General features: G+C 39.4%; 1 long non-coding RNA gene across 1 annotated transcript; it reads right to left on the minus strand.

The window, feature by feature from the left end:
• Nucleotides 1-768: 768 nt before the first annotated feature.
• Nucleotides 769-2,539, minus strand: LOC134028371 (uncharacterized). Its single transcript, XR_009931514.1, has 3 exons — nucleotides 2,434-2,539; nucleotides 1,720-1,756; nucleotides 769-1,268 (listed from the first exon to the last, which is right to left on the minus strand). It is a non-coding gene; the product is annotated as an uncharacterized LOC134028371 (long non-coding RNA).
• Between the last annotated feature and the right edge of the window lie 8,344 nt (nucleotides 2,540-10,883).

Genomic DNA, 10,883 nt, shown 5'->3' on the forward strand with positions numbered 1-10,883 from the left:
TCATTAATTGGGTGAGATCTCAGATTTCTGAAACAGCAAGACCAGGTTCCAAACAACCTCGGTTTTCCAAAGCAAATCTGGTTCAGAGAACGTTGAGCCAAAGCAAATCTGGTTCTGAGAACGGTGAGCCAAAGCAATTCTGGTAAGCCAAAGCAATTCTGGTGAGCCAAAGCAATTCTGGTGAGCCAAAGCAAATTTGGTGAGCCAAAGCAAATTTGGTGAGCCAAAGCAATTCTGGTGAGCCAAAGCAATTCTGGTGAGCCAAAGCAAATCTGGTTTTGAAATTAGATAGAGAGGGGACAGATGGATACAAGATAGAATGTCCAAATATTAGATGGAGGGGGGTAGATGGATACAAGATAGAATGTCCAAATATAAGATAGAGGGGGATAGATGGATACAAGATAGAATGTCCAAATATTAGATGGAGGGGGGTAGATGGATACAAGATAGAATGTCCAAATATAAGATAGAGGGGGATAGATGGATACAAGATAGAATGTCCAAATATAAGATAGAGGGGGATAGATGGATACAAGATAGAATGTCCAAATATAAGATAGAGGGGGTAGGTGGGACAGGAAAGACAGAATGTCCAATAATGATAGGGACAATGAGAGGAGACACGTTGAACAGGAAGACACAGAGAAAACAATAATTAGACATTGTTGATAGCAGAAATCTAATCTAGCATTCTGTTACATAAGCTGTGTAAACATTTAATGGCTTCAACAGAACAGAATATTGAAAAAGTTAAATAAATCACTTTTTAGGCCAGTAGTTTCCAGATGTGTGTGAAAACAGCTGGTACTATGAAATGTGGACTTGATTAAAATAATCTCAAGACCCACTGACTTGTTCAACATGAAGCAGAACAATACAGAACTGATCACTGCACAACATGTTCTGCTCACTTTACACACTGATTTCTGCCTTTAGTGATGTTCCATTAAAACTGTCAGCTTTCAACTGTCAGCTTTCTACTGTCAGACTCTGCTGCTGGGAGCTGTTCTGATCCACTATACAGGCAGAACAGCTCAGCTCACATGGCTCTAACTTCAGTCAGTGTTTACAGGTCTGTTTTCACTACATTTATATTCATGTGTGAACTCAGCAGTTGTGATAAACCACAAAAACTCTGTGATTAAAATGTGAAACACTCCTATACTCAGTGATGTGATGGACTGAACCTCAGTGACTAAAAATCTGATCACCAGCCAAGCAGGAGTTCTGGTCCGGTTCTCTCTGCGTCTGAGTTCTCTCTGGGTCTGAGTGGAGAAACAGTTTGTTAGTATCTGATCAGAAGAGTCTGAACACACACATCATCTGATCTCACAGCTGATTGGTTCTGCTCTTGTCTGTACAGGATGAGGTTTGGTCCAGACTTTTGTGGACTTGAAGTAGTTAAATGTTGTTGGTTGATGATCAGAGAGGCTGAATGTGTTCATGATCAGAAACATGGAAACTATCCCAGTTCTGCTCTCAGAGACTATCCAAAACTTTGGGTATCAGAGATCAGATGGAAATCAGAGCAGTAACACATCAGCTGTTAAATCTGTTCTCTGACTAATGATCGATGTTTCACTTCATTCATGCAGTTTGAGAAGGACAGGTCTGCTAGATGTTACATAGCTGCACACTGACAGGAAGCTTCACTTCATATGAACCAGAGCAGGTATCAGGAACGCATCCATCAAGGAACTAAATGTTGGTCCTCACCAGTCAGAGCAGGAGCAGGGGTCAGAGTTCAGGTAGTCTAAAGAAAGGAGGAAAAGAAAGTTGTCAGTTAAATTCTTCCAGCTAAGGACACAGCAGGTTCACCAACAGGGGGGCAATAAAACACCATGTAATGACACTGCAGCTTAGACTGTGTGTCACTGGGACATGGAGCAGCACAAAGTTTCATCTTCTGTCAGCTGCCCTGCAGTGAACATTATGTGCTGAGCTGCTGCGATTGGCTGCTTTATCTGTCAGTCACTGACACCACCCACAGGGACAGGACAGTAAAATGGGGACATCCACAAATAAGGAAACACTTTCTGCTGACATGGGAGACTCACTTTAACTGGAAACACTTTAAATATTTCAGTCTGAATGGAAAGTTTGGACTAAAACTCTGTCTGTAAAACATGCATCAATGCACACAGTATAATCATCACCAGTCCACACATCCATTCAGTATTTCCAGGTGACAGAATCTGAATACAACAGTGCTACAAATATACCAACAAAGTAAAGATGTTTTCTAAAAGCTTCAGTAAGTGTGGACAGAATATTTCTGTGTTCATTAAATGTCTGTTCAGGGGGGAATTCACTCACAAACTCTGATGTAACGCAAATAAAGTTCATCTGATTTTTAAATACAAAATATATTAACTCAGTCTGCTGATGTGATCTACAGCCTGTTTAACTTTACAATAAGTCTGTACTTACCAGCCAAAGCAGCAATCAGGTTTCTCTCTCAGTCTGAAAAAAGACAGTGTTAGTTATCTGAGTGTAAAGACTGAATCTACCTGAACCACAGAACACAGGGAGAGTAATGCTCATTATCAGCTGTCTCTGTCTCTGATCATTTACATTCAAGAATTTAAATAGATTTATTATAATGTCTCAGTTACAGAGACATGAACATGATGTGGTTTGTGTTATTTCACAGGACCCAGTTCAAGTGTGAGGTGTGTACCGCCATAGCGAAACTGAGGAGAACTGTCAAATTGGACAAATATGGCCGCGGTCTCGTCGACGTGACGTCAGTGGTAGCCATGAATACACGCATAGAAACAGCTTTTACCACTCATAACATTATTCGTGGTTAAACTAACTGAACAGAGGCAGGAACTAACAGTTTTAACTAAGCAGAGACCAGCATGAATACATTTATATGTTAAGTCCTCGTAAGTCATCTTAGACACAGCCTTAGGACCAGTTTTAGACAATTTATAAAGCGACCGTTAGCATTGAGGCTAATGGTCGCTAACCGTTATTAGCCAAAAGCAGTCAAGTAACCGTGGCTCACGAACAAGATATTTTTGCTGTTTGTGGCTTTATTTTTATACGGTTTAAGCCTAAAACCAGTTATGTAACTTATTTGAACAGCAAAAGTGTTCCACATCTCATAAAATTTGCATTGGCGACAGACCGAGTTAGAGGGCTATTTACCTGAGCAGACATTCAAGAAGAAGAATGTGCGTCGCTCGCGGACCATGACGCAGATACGTTGAAGGTCACTTGGAAAATCTACATACATTGATGCATAGACATAGTTTATGCATTGATGACCGTGCAGTGCAAATGTTTATCCCTCAGCTGGTCGAGAAAGATGTCCGCCCTTCCTGGTTCTGGTTCTGATGGAGGTTTCTTCCTGTTAAAAGGGAGTTTTTTCTTTTCACAGCTACCTCTGCACGCTCAGGAGGGAGATTGGATCGGAGAAATTTCACAGCAATTTCCTTATCATGGTCACTTTTTTAACTGGCTCCATATGAAATCAACTAATTTGGAATTTAATTAATTTGATTGGATTTGATTATCAGTGGATTGTAATGAATTGGACTCTAGCTGAAAATAGTCCTTCTGGCCATACTTGTTACATATGAGTGTGCTAAAACACTACAACTGAATCAAATTCTGAACTTAATATTTTATTATATAAATGATTTTATTATTTATATTACTATTTTAAGTTTTCAAACTAACAAACGTAACAAACGTAACAAAAGTAACAAACGTAACAAACGTAACAAACGTAACAAACGTAACAAATGTAACAAACGTAACAAACGTTAAATTCTACTCTAATGGGGGGGAGGGTTTTTGTACTGCCACCATTTGTAAAAATTTTCTCCCTGTACATTTAATGGTGACATAAAGCCTGGCTTTTTCCAGGCAAGCCTCGAATGGCTCCCACAAACTCTCCTGGATGTCCAGGAGAGCTCCATTGGACAGCAGGACCTCCAGCTGTCCTTCTGTGCTGCCCTCTGCAACACCCAGGACCTCCACCCCGACTGCCTCCTGTGTCACGCTCACCATCTGCCAAAAGAAATATTACTTATGTCTCAAGACATCTTGCGATCAAATAGTAAACTCTTTTCTTCCTTTCTTTTTCATTTCAATGATATCACTTGTCCCTTTATATCTGCATGATACATTTCAGTGTTGAAAACCACAACCATTTACATGGGTTAATGAAATATACTCAATGCCCTGTCATGATCTGCTCAGGAGATTAATGCTATTAAACAAGGACACCTATGGTTGTATACCGAATTTTGGATACCTAATTCAACACATTCAAGTTTTTTTTCACATTATCCTGAATGTTGGTCTGTATTAACTACACATACTTTTGTTAAAATAGATTATTTTACATTTATTGCATTGAATTTAACCCACATTTATTTCCATCAATGTCCTTGTCAATAGGAATTGCAATTTACCTTTATGTTGGTGTGGGCCGTTGACTGCAGCTGACCCCCTGCAGCCCTATTTGTCAGGTGCGAGAAACTATATGTGCTGCCAAGCACCAGCTCCTCAACGGCAGCATCACGCCACAGGTTGATGGTGACATCAGATGTATCCTGGAAATAACACAGAATGATATATTAGAACTACATAAGAGTTCTACTTTATATGTATATGTGTATATATATATATATATCCTATGCTTTGAAAGATGAAGATCTGGAGGTAAAATGGATAAAGATTGAGAAGAGTCTAATTGATTTGGTAATGCTAAAGCCTGAAGTCCTAAAAGAAAACAATGAGCAAGAGTTTTGAAAATCATGATAATGAATTTAATTCAGTACGTGTAACCATGTCTTTGCTTTCTGCTACAACACTTTTATAATTCAACACAGACATTCTGATATTGAGCAGGTCCTTGCCTTCACTGATATTTGTTGATCTAAAGATATTACAGTAAACATATTCATATTTTTAGCAATCCAACAAACCTCCGACGTGTAATTTAACTGCTAAAGTTTCAGCTACTCCCACTAAGCAATGCTGTGATATATTACATGGCTATAGTGAGCAACACACATTATAATGCTTTAGAAAAAGCAATTTCTATTGTGTTTGGCAGGAAACTGTTTAAATGCTTGGCACCATGGAGCTGTTTGAAAGTACTGACAACTTTGTATGACAACTCTTTTTCAAGGATGATGAAACAGGCAATTTTGCATTTTTTATCTGAAGGGGTAGTCCCTGTCTCATCCTCACATTCTCGTGTCTTACCTGCCGGAGCTTCAGCTCTCTTAGTGGCACCTCCTCTCTCCCACTGCGGACTTTTTTCAAAGCTGAAAGCTGACAACAACAAGGTACATCACTTACTGATCTAATTAGACCTAAACATTTCACTGTGACATTTAAGTAAAATTTTTTTTATTATATCGGTCTGGTTAAACAAAAACTACAGAAGATCCATTGTTTCAGATTCTTACTGTATTACTTTGTCTACCTAAAAACATAATATCTCTGAATTACAACAGGATAAGCTAAGTACACAGACTGAAACTACTGGGAATGTAAATTTAGTGTATTACACTTATGAACAGAATCAGCATACTTGCACAATGTCCCCCTCCACTGTGAGGAGGCCCTTGCTGTCCTTCACCTTCTGCAGGTTTGTCTTTAAGGACGGGGGACAGAGGAGGGCTCTCGCCTGCTCCATAAGCCCATCCTTGCAGACCACAGGTGAGCTCCTGAAAAACTTGGTGTCCCTGGTAACTAAAATGAAGTAAGGAGGGGACTCCCCCCGCAAGGAGTGCCCCCTCATGAAATAACTTTTCCCCTCTGTGATCTTGGAGGAGAACTCCTCAAAGATGGTGATTTTTGTCACCGTCTCCCCATCCGTGATGGCCACAATTTTATTATTCTTAGTGGTTTTAGCCACCGCAGAGCTCTGCCTGAACTCCCAGGCGATGACTCTTGCCTGATCTTGAATTAACAAGACCTTTATCTGGAGCTCAGGGGGCCTGTAATACGGGCTGGGTTTGGTGGTGCAGAGGGTCGCTGTCAGTGCCATTCTGTAATTACAATAGAAAAATAATGACTTGACATGTGACTCATGCATTATGTACATGAGTCACATGTCATATACACATATATAACACACATATAAACATATAACATTCTATACTGAGTTTCTATTACAAACTCAGTTTCTAATAGAACCCCCGTTTTATATCTCATTTTTCTGACCATTAACTTTTGTAGAAAGAGTTATGAGTGAATAAAACGAATTTGACAATTAGTTAAAGTCCAACGTATGTCGGCGTAACTGGGAGGCTATTTAAGTTAGTTTGTAAAAAAAACTACTAAAAATCTTCATCTTCTAACTGGCGTTACCGAACTATAAGGCCCTCGAAAAATCTTAGTAATTATTTTTATGTGAACTGTACTTCAATAGTTAACGAAACACATATAGCGTTAAACAGGTTTTGGCGAAGAACTTATTATATAGGTTAGCCCTTTCCTGCCGGATCATTCAAATAGCCTATGGGAAATAAAATTCCCACGGTTCCTGCTTTAATAGGCTTTGCCGTGCGCTAGAGAATGTGTGTAATGGCGAGAGATTTATTTATTTTTATGGCGAGAGATTTATATGATTAGGCCCTATACTAATATGCCATCATAAAACTTCACATATGTGATGAATATTCAGCTTTGGAGTCATACCGGCTAAAAATGGCTTTATCGTCACTGGAAGGGTAAGTTTAAGTGTACGCTACTAGTAACGTTACTACTAGTAATGCAGTCAGTGTTATAACTTGTATAGCTAAAGCGTTAGCTAGTCTGTAACGTTCGCCAACGGTTAGCTACTAACGTTGGCTAACGTACATTATATCAGTGCACTTTTCATCACCAAAATGCCATTAAATCTTTATTACAGGCAGCATTACAATAGGAGCAACTAGTTAACTCGTAACGACTGGCGCTCCACTCTGCTCTCCACTCGGCTCCACTCTCCATTTGTACGACGTAGCAACAGTAACTAAGAGATCATGCGCGTCTGAGTCCGTAACCAGGACAACAATGACGTCAAATGGCAATGACAGCAACTGTCATTCTGATACTTTACTCTCTAAACGTCTTGGTTGTACAGTAGCTCTAGCTGTCCAAAAGTAGCTTCTGTAGAGCTAGACTAGAGCAGCAGTAGCCTTCACCTGTCCAAAAGTAGCCAATTCAGCTGTTTTGTATTTTCTGTATCCTTAAAGGGGCGACACCACTAGTGTGTGGCATTCCTATTTAGTGCTATCGATAACATTGTTACTGTATACAAATTAAGACGATACGACGTCTCAATTTAGCCGACTTCGCCTTCACAGTTGGAGCTACTGTAGTACTGTAGTACCAGTACTGGCCAGAAATTAATATACATTAATTTTCGATATCCCTAGCTATTTCACGTTGGATAAACATACAAATAGCTCTACATACATACAGGTACAGTAGAGTTAAAGTTTGTATTAAAATATATTTACCTCAAATTCTGTCCTTCGGGTGTCTGTCCTTCCCACCTTCACAAAAGTGCGCTAAATTACAGTCTAAACTAACTAGGTAACTACACAAAAACACTATTAAAAACACAATAACAAAGAACTATACTATGAACACTAAAACTTAAGTTAGATATATTTACACGAATTGATTATCAAATGGTATATAAAAGGAAGGATGCGTGATCAAAAAGTTTTGCTGTCTCTCTCAACGACGTCTTCACTCAATAACAGGGTTCACGAGCGTTGACAGGGACCCAACCAAGTAACCAGGCAGGTCCGCGAGAGATGTCCTGGAATAGGCTAGTATGGAACATTTGGAGAGACGCAGCTGGTGCTTGGATAGGCTGAATCCAGCGCAGATGTTTAGTTTCAGTGATACTACATTACATTTTTATTGGATTATTTTTTACATAAGGACATTCACTTGACAACAAACCATCTATGGCAGTGGTTCCCAACCCTGGTCCTCAGGGCACCCTGCCTGTTATAGATGTTTCCCTGCTCCAACACACCTGATTCAAATAAATGGTCATAAGCAGGCTTCTGCAGAGCTGGATAACGACCCTTTCATTTGAATGATGATCCTTAGGATCCTTAGGTCCTAAGGACGTCCTAAGGATAACGTCACGGTATAACCTATAGGGGACCAAATAGGAACGTCAGCGAACGTCCCCAGGACGTCCCTTGTTAGCTGGGATCATGACAAAAAAATTATTGAGAAATACAATTTCACATTACAAGTTGTAAATTACTCATTTTACAAGCACGTATGTGTCACAATAGCCCTGCTCTGTTCATATTAGAGAACTAGGGTTTTTTTACGATGTGAATAAATATATTATTACTTAAGCCAAATCATCCTTTATCAAGGTGATTTCAGGCAGCCATTGTTTACAAAAATCTTCTCCATCCACCATACCTCATCAGACAACTTAATTTTTAACCACTTTAATTACAAGATGGAGGAATACTTTGAGTAGATGGAATATCCACAAATCTGTGGGCAATGTAGAACAGAAGACAGATTAGAAATATCATATTTTGATAAAAGGTTATGACCATTCTAGTGATTAGTGGAAACGTGGGGGAAACTGGAATTCCTCTCCCCCAAAAGTAGCTAGCGCTATGGCTGGATACTCCAAATAACTAAAAAACGTTCTTCCAATTGGCCAAACAAGGCATGTACATTTATCTTAAAGTTTACATAATCTAGCTAGTTCATGTTGTTTTTCCAAGTTTCACAGAAATCTGCTAAAATCGAGGATAAACAGTGCTACTTCTGTCATAGCTGCCTGTTACAAACGGCCAAGCCAGACACGTAATTATTTCCTGAAATAACTCACGTCACTCCCACAAACACATTCTTCGTACGTAAAAAGTTAAGACTTTTAATTGACAATATTGACAACACATATTAAGAAACTTGTCTTTACTCATAATATCGTCTCCGATTTCAATCTAACACTGTAGGGAATCTCCCATGGTATCCTCTCTGGCTCCGCCTCGGAAAACAATGGCTGCCGTTGCTGACGATACATTTATTTTCCCCTCCAAGTAACCCCTTAACCAATGGTATGTGCTTTGAGCTTGAATTGTCATGAATATCTAGCAGTTTTCAGAAATAAAATCGGTGATTGGACGGCAAAGATATTAAGGCGGGAACCATGGGCATCCTTCTGCTTTCCTGGTGCGTGTGTGTTTGGTTGCCACGGTGATGGCGCAGCTGTGAGCTGGGAAGAGAGAATAACAGAAATTTACCTAGCATCCACACCTCAAACAAGTTAACCTAGACGCAAAACTACACGTCCAATCAATAAAATGAGGATATTTTCCGAGACCCAAGACTCTGCCGAAACTAGAGATGTCCTTTATATGTCTGTGCGGTCAGAAATATGTCTCTATCGGCAGTTTCAAAATCTTGTTCCTTCTTGCTTTCTCTGACTGATTTTACTCACCTCTCCATTGAAGTTAGTGAGAGAATTTGAAAGGCTGCTCTCGCTTCAAGGCTCATAGCTGAAAATCTGTAAATGTGAGCTCTTTAGTAGTTACATTGGCTGAAAGAGGACACTTTTTCCTACATTTTAATGTATAACTTGTTTATGTAAGTTAAACTATATGAACGTTAGAGGAATTTGTTTGACAATTTAGTTGAATATCAGAAAAAGAGCAGCCAGCAGAGTGTGCCACTCTGCTTGCTGCTCATTCATAAAAATCAAGAAGGAGCAAACATTTTAATGTATTTCAAACTGTCATAATTCAAAATTGGCTGAACATTTGAAAAAGCTGAATCATTTGGGAATAGCTGAATGTCTTGTGAACATTTTAAAGGTTGAATGGTGTCTCTAGCTGAAAGTAAGCTGAAGTAGTTACGTTTGAAAGAGGAGGAAGCTTTTTAATGATTTGAAAGGATTTACCATTACTTTTAATGGGAGAATAATTTGCACAAAAACCTTTATATTTTAAAAAGTATAAAAGTGAGAAATGAGAAAATACCCGCAAGCTGAAATGAATTTCAAAAATGTGTGAGTGACACAAAAGAGGCAGTGTGGAAGCTGAACTGCATCATCTGCATCATCTTAACAAAGCTAAGAGCTAAAATAGCCTACAATGCGGGAGAAGCTGAAAGCTGAACTGTTAAACAGAAGAAGTAGGCTAGCTAGTCGGAACAAGAATATTATCGTTTTAACAGCTGAAAATATAGTTGGGATAGTAATAGCAGTAGCAGATGTAGCCTACCATTGAGTGCGTTTACTCGGCTTTCTTAGTAGGATTCAATGTGTTGATGGAATGAAACATACAGCAGTAGAGCCGATACAGGAAGACACGGCGACACTTTGTTGCAGAAGGATGATGGTGCAAGTTTTGTCCGTGGAGCATACAACGATTAATAAAAAAGAATCATGTAGACGCGTTTATTGAGTAATCGCATAACTAATTACACATGTAAACGGAGTAATCGTATTATTGGCATAAACCGACAATTGCTAGTAATCGTGTTTCTCATGGTCAAGTAAACGTACCAATCACCTGTGTGAGAGACTGAGTGGTGCGTGTCTGTCGTTACGGTGATGGTGCAGCTATGATTGCTAACGCGCTGAGGGCAGAGAATAAGAGAAATGTAGCTAGAATCCACACCTCAAACAAGATAACCTAGACGCAAAACTGTACATCCAATCCAAAATATAAGGATATTTTCCGAGACCCAAGACTCTGCCGAAACCAGAGATATTCTTTATATGTCTGTGCAGTCAGAAATACGACTCTACCTGCAGTTTCAAAAACGTGTTCCTTTTGCTTTCCTGGTGCTTGTTTGTTTGGTTGCCACGGTGATGGCGCAGCTGTGATAGCTAACGAGCTAGGCAGAGAGAAAAACGAACATTTACC

Source organism: Osmerus eperlanus, chromosome 10 (assembly GCF_963692335.1).
Source record: "Osmerus eperlanus chromosome 10, fOsmEpe2.1, whole genome shotgun sequence".
Lineage (NCBI taxonomy): Eukaryota > Metazoa > Chordata > Actinopteri > Osmeriformes > Osmeridae > Osmerus > Osmerus eperlanus.